The sequence below is a fragment of the Dermacentor variabilis genome, chromosome 8 (assembly GCF_050947875.1).
Source record: "Dermacentor variabilis isolate Ectoservices chromosome 8, ASM5094787v1, whole genome shotgun sequence".
In the NCBI taxonomy this organism is placed as follows: domain Eukaryota; kingdom Metazoa; phylum Arthropoda; class Arachnida; order Ixodida; family Ixodidae; genus Dermacentor; species Dermacentor variabilis.
In genome coordinates this window covers 115,201,893-115,208,871 of record NC_134575.1, presented here as the reverse complement: position 1 = coordinate 115,208,871, position 6,979 = coordinate 115,201,893, and positions in this window count along the sequence as shown.

Genomic DNA, 6,979 nt, shown 5'->3' with positions numbered 1-6,979 from the left:
AAATGATTTTCAGAAAAATAAATCAACTGAACAGGCATTAATGGTAATGAAAGATAAAGTAACTGAAAACATTGAAAATAAGGAACTTACGTTTTGTTTATTATTGACACAAAAAAACTTTTGATTGTCTACATTATGTCATATTATTTCACAAACTGTCAAGGTAGATCTTACGCAGGGTTGCCCTTCAACATTCGGAAAATTACTTGCACAACCGGTAACAACTAGTACAAATGGAAACGTCTACATCAAGTCAGCCGCAATTGAACCAAGAAGTTCTGCAAGCTTTCATATTGCTCCTTTAGTCTTCCTGCTCTACGGAAAGGATATTGTCATTGTGAGTGCCACCACACACCTTACTATGCATGCAGACGACACGAACCTATTCTTTATATCATAACACTTAGAAACACTCGAAAAAATTTAAATCAGCTTATGACATCACTTGCAAAGTGGCTCGAACAAGTGAAGTTACACTTAGCTGCCAGGAAAGCAAGGTGCTCGTATATCATATTTCGCCGAGTAAATAAACATATTAAACATGACATCAAGAAGGGTTGCCATATTGCTCCAACCACAAGTAGCCAAATAGGCCTCCGCAGTAGCCCAAATGTAGCCAAAAGCGAAACTTTTGAGTTGTACAAAAGTAGCCAAAAAGCTTTGTCTTTTTGTGAAGTCATTTCTTAAGCATATTGAACTAATTTTCTAAGGGAATGGATTGCTAAGGGAATGGATGGCTGTGGTGGCTGTGGGGCAACGGAAAAGGATATGTTCTACGTTGGCGTTGGAAGGTTCCGAGGAAGCATCCGAGCGAATTGGCCCGTAGGCGCCATACGCAGGCAGAAAATTCGGCAAATTTCGGTTAGGTTCTGCCCGGTGTTTTTCCTTCGTCTGGCGCCGAGGCCACCCACGGCGCACCGTCAACGGGAGCTAGAAGCATCTCATGCTTAAAACGTAGAACGCTGCAGCTCACATGTGGAGACAGCAACAGTATGTTCGCTGACGCGCGCGCACGGGCAGCGTTAGTTCGCGGATGGAGACGTACGTGTCTCCTGAGGCCCGCTTTCCTAATTAAAATTATGAAAAGGCCGCGATCCTCGACCTTTTGACATGCATATGTGTTCTCTAATATATAATTTGCAAATTTTGATCTTGTAGCAGACGCGTTCTATTTATTTAACCTGCTATCGTCTGCATTTTCATTCCAGCGCGGTTTTCCTTTGTGCCTAACTATTTTTACTTTTTTTATACAGGAAAAAGACGTAGCCCAAAAATAGCCATATAGCCAAAAGGAAAATTCTGACGCCAACTCGGACAAGAAGTAGCCCAATTTGGCTATAAATAGCCCCGATCAAAGATAAGCTGGGTGGAACGTTAAAAAAGGAGAAAAAACATAAAACATTTCTTCGTGTATTGTTCAGCGAAAACCTTACTCATTATTAATTTATTCAGACAACTTGCACAAATGGTCGAATACGCCTGTAAATCATTGGTTCCCTTAGTCCTCCGTGGCTAAAGAAAAATTTGTACAATTCACTCTTCTAGGCGAGACTCTATTACGGCCTATTACTATGGGAGACAGGACAAAATAATGTAAAAGCAGATTGTGATACAAAATAGAATACTTCGTTGTTACAACAACTGCCATGTAGTATTGACCGCTAGCACACATCAATGATCTTTTATAAACGTAAAATGTTGAAGGCAAGCCAGACATATGTCAGGCTATTTAAAGAGGTACATAAAATAAGGTGTGCATCCGCAATATTGATCTTCTGGTAAAAGTTATAATGAGCTGCCCTGCTTTCTTTTACTTCACTTGGAAAAAAGCGAAACCGCATTTACATCAACGCAGCAAGAAATCGGGTAATTATTGGAAATCTGCCTTGACGACGTTCAATATTGCGAGGGCTCCGTGTGAGCGCTCCCCTCAGTAATTAGTTCCGCCGCTAATTGATTGCCGCTTCAGCGAAACGTGCTTTCAGTTATCCTAAGGGCTTTGAGCTGCGGGAGTGCAAACCTTTTGCAACAATTTACGCAGATATACAATGTGCATTTGTAGTGGGCTCGAATAAGGCAGCCATCGTCACTTAGAGCATGCCACGTGGTTTGTTTTCTGGATTCCTAACGATCTCATTTCACCATTATTAGAAAAAGACGAAGTCACTAGGTCACGTGTGGAACTTTTTAGTACGTATTCCTGGGCGAGTCTGTCGGTATTGAGCAATTTCGAACAATAAGCCATATGGTCACTCAGAGCTAAGTGGCCATACATTAATGGTCCGAGAATGTGCGGTGTCTATATTATGGTCTCAAATTGTGCGGTATATATCTTCAACAGGACAAAAACCGGCTCCACAATCAGCACATATTAGCACAGTTTTTTTACGATGTGCCACAGTAGATAAATCACATATTGCTAGCTCTCCTACACACGAAAGGAAAACACATGCTGATACACAAATTCCGGTATCAAAGCAAAACAGTGCGTAAATACCAAAATAAATTATTTTCACTTTCCTCAACATATATTTTTTCCTTATTATTGATCCTGTTCCACTCAAAATGAAATCATTTTGTTGTCACAGTGAAGACCTGTGATTGCGGACAGTGTCCAGCCAAAAATCTACACCTACGACGAGGCCTGCATTGGGTGATGGCGGTTCGCCAAGCGTGATGCCTGAACGATGGGGCGCAGGTGAACGGCGCGGAGGCTCGGCAACCAAGAATCGCATTGTAAAGGCGTCGCGCATGTCACCGATGTCACAAGAACACATCAAAATAGTCATTCACCCACGGGGTGGACTTAATTTGGAGAAAGTTAGCTCTACAGCGGTGGGCAAGGCTATCGTAGAGGCGGCAGGCCTTAGTATTGAGCAGATTAGGGAAGATGTTATTTACCCTAATATTATGCAAAATATTTTGGAGGCTAGTACGCCAGAAAGGAGCAAAGCTGAAGGATATATGAGACTCAAGTCAATCAGAGTGGCAGACAAGGATTTTGTAGTCTGTGCGTACGAGACGGCTCCACAAACTGCGGGTAAGGGGGTCTTTCGCATTGTAGACATTATGGATGGCCCAGCGACACTTGAGCGGATCATCGTTAACGATCACAATCCGCTGGCTATGGCGGTCAAACGAATCAAGAACACAGGATCAGTTATCATTGTTTTCGACGGGTTAAAAGTGCCCTATTTCGTCAGATATGGGTCAACTTTGGTCCGATGCTTCCTGCATCGAAAACAGTTGGATGTATGTTATGTGTGTGGTAAGCTTGGACATCGGGAGATTGTTTGTCCGGCGCCCGATTGTTTGAATGGCGAGGATACGGGGCTTGAAACCCTGAAGATGATCACGACTGTGTGCCTGGTTGCAAGCTTTGTGGCGGACGACACCTGACCGCGGATAAACAATGCAGAAAACGATACCAGCTTCCACACGTCGTGCGTGTTCGACGATAGGAGAGAGTCAAGGCGGAGCTAACGACGGAACAGGAGGCAGCCGAGATGGTGCAGCTGGTGAGCGCCCGCCAACGCTCTAAGGGACGCTCGCGCTCTAGGAGCCGCTCCAGGTCGAGGCAGCGGCCATCGTCTCGGACTCCAACAAACAGGAGCCGCTCCGTTTCTAAGGAGGCGCGGGTGCGCTTTCCTGCAGGTGATGGAGGCGGCGGCGCAGCTGGAAGCCAGACAACCTGGGCTGGCAAGGTCAAGGCCGGCATCAGCGCTGGCCGAGCGCGCGAGCAACGCCAGGAGCATGTGGATGGTAATAGGGATAGGGATAGGAGTGCGCAATTGGAGAGAGAGAATCATAGCTTAAAAGCAGCCATTGACGGGCTTATCAAAGAGATAGCTGAACTTAGTAATGGCTTACCTTCCGGTAACAGAGATAGCTTAGGACAGGCTAGGAAACATGATGTCTGAATTGAGGTACCAAGGTCTGTGGAGGTCGCAGAAGAGAACATGGCGGACGAAGAGACGCCTGTTCCGAAAAAGAGGGCCCCATCCTCGACGGTGCGGATTCAGGGCAAAGTCGGTTCGGAGCTTAAGGCAATGATGGCAATAACGAAACTAACTTATAATGGAGTGAGCTTGTGCCCACAAAATCAAGTTTCACTCATGGCACAGCGATATAGGCGAACACGGTCGGTGATTGTCGAATCTTATCAGCGGGTAAAGCGCAGCGGCTTTTATACATGAGTCATCGAAGTTTGCAGAGAAATCGATGGTGCCCGGGTGCCTTCCAGAAAGTACTAAACAATTCGCACCGCACATAAATTCTTATCAGACTAAACGAGGTTTTGTGACAACGGAATGCGTATAGAAACATCGATAACATTCGAGAAACTTCCGAAACATGCTGGCATGTCCTGCGGTGAGCGATAGCATTTGTGAGGCGGTGAAATGGGGTCATCCGATAAAAGGTAAACAAGTACGTGCGGCAATACCACGTGTAGCCACATCCTTTTCTTTGCTAATTTCCTGATGTATATACTAAGCTATTTCAGAAGAGTGAAGGTTTATTTTCAGCTAACATGCTTTAGAATCTGCATGCCGAAAACGTTACTGGGAAGTGACAGCCCTCAATAACCTTTGTGTCCCGCAATCAAGACGCATTCCAAGGAAAACAAAATTATTCATTTACAATTGGATATTTCGCTCGAGAACGTTTCTTATTCGCTTGGTTTTCGATGCGGAGTAACGAGAGAACGAATATAAATATAAGTATCTATGCCAATTTCGTGCCGATACTGCGAAAGCTAAGCGTATTATCTATTGTCCACTAGCCATCGTTCCAGTCTCCAGATCGGCGACGTCTCAACTTCACATCCTTCGGTAAACTTTCGCGGATTGCCTTTGTCCCTGGGCACGCCAACAGCAAAAGGCCGGCATCCACCGCAGACGCGGTGCGCAGCACTTCGAACACCACATATTATCTTGTTATAGTTTACCTCGCGTAAAAGTGATGGCCTGAAGTCTCCTGACAGACACTTCCTTCATCAAGGAACGGAGGAGACCCGCGGGAGGATTGGGCACGTGTGTTCCAACGGAGGATATATTTTCAGGCAATTAGAATGGAGCGGTAGTAAGAGGGAAAGAACAGAGGCATTACAGGTGGCCAGATTGACTGAGCAGTGCACACCACAAGAACATTGTTGGCGTGACCATGTGCACTTTTTGCCGTCTACACATATGGGAAGATACGACATCCTGAAACATTGGTGAGCTTCTTCGACGTCATAATGTAATTATTCATATCATTTCAAGATTTCCACATGGCCACCTTACGGCTATTTTCCTACAGAGGAGCTGTTTATGGACCTTAGCGAACCTGTGTGAATATCCCCTGTCTAAATCTGCAAAAATTGAACCGACCTACAGAATGGCTAAATGAGTAAAATTTGTTAATTTGCGAGATACCATAGCCGTCTATATGCAGCAATGGGGTACGAATATTGGTTCTGCCAACGAGCATAATATACTGGTGGCGTTCGAACGTTACGCACCATGGTTCCTCGAATCGTCAACACGGACTTCAATAGTTACGTGGAGTTGATTTACATGTCTAACAAAAACTTCTTTATGCAATTTCTGTTTTGTTGGCACCATGCCAGTGTTTCTGCTGATCTTGTGTAGCAAGAAGCTGCAGTTCTGCATACGTGCACTTCGCATGATCCTCTTATTTTTAATTTGAAGTATCATATGACTCATCGCAGCTGATGACAGGTGGGAGACCTGTCACGCCGTTCTACAGCGTTTATTTAATGTGTTAGCTATCTATTGGTACTTCACGCACTTTTTCGCGGCTATCTATCTATCTATCTATCTATCTATCTATCTATCTATCTATCTATCTATCTATCTATCTATCTATCTATCTATCTATCTATCTATCTATCTATCTATCTATCTATATAAGTGATTTCTCTCTACCTGGGTCACTGTGTAGTTCATGGTGTAATGGGTAGCACATCGGGCTTCTGTAACAGGTATTCAAACAAGCCATCGGCCTAACTTGATTCACTTAGTATGTGGCAATGTGTTCATAGGTGCCGCTCTTCAACGAACCTCTGACACGCCGACATGGGTCCCTGTAGTCGCGGGACTGGGTAGGTACCACTGTTCGAAGGAACTATTTGACGCCGGATCTCGCCGATTTTCGCAGGAGAAAACAAGACGCGCCTGCTATGCGCTCCAGCTTTCCGATGTTGTGCCGGCAGAAGTATTGCTCCATCTATCTTACCATTACCGAGGTGTTCTTTGGGAAGTTATCAGCTCTCCGGTAACACCACCCACATTGGATTCGGAGCTTTACAGGGGACTTTATTTCAATAATTCATACGATGCCACATCTCCGTGTCGCTACCCCTAACGAAGAGAGTGCCCGCGCGCTAACCAGCACTGCAGCTGCCCGAGGAGCAGCAGGTGGCGCCGTCGATGTGGCCGCCACTGTGGGAAGTAAAGCTAGCACGCAACAGCAGGAGCCTAGCCCTATCGTCGATACCTAACCAGTCTGCCTGCTCGAACAATGGAGATGGTAGAGGTGGAAGGAATAGACGAATGAAGAATCTGTATGGCTGACTAGTCCCTAGAACAAGAATAAGGAAAAACGACAGCAGCAACCAAGCAACCCGACTCAAGACTGCTTGGGAGGAATGCAACGGTTAGAACAACAACATATCTACAAACCGAGAATACGAAGAATACTCAAACTACATGCGAATGACATAAAGATCGTCATCGCCCTTAGGGACAGTTTCAACGCCACCAAGTTAGGAGAAGCCCCGATTCGAGATGAAATCCTCGCTTCAACAGGACTCACGATAAACCACACAGAAGACACGTACAGAACTGAGATAGCAGGCCACATTATTATCCCCAGCCCCCCACCCCCCTTCCAGTATGCAACCAGGGCTCAGTCCTGGTTAACCTCCCTGCCTTTCCTTTATCATTTGCTCTCTCCCCCCGAGGTATATTGCAAG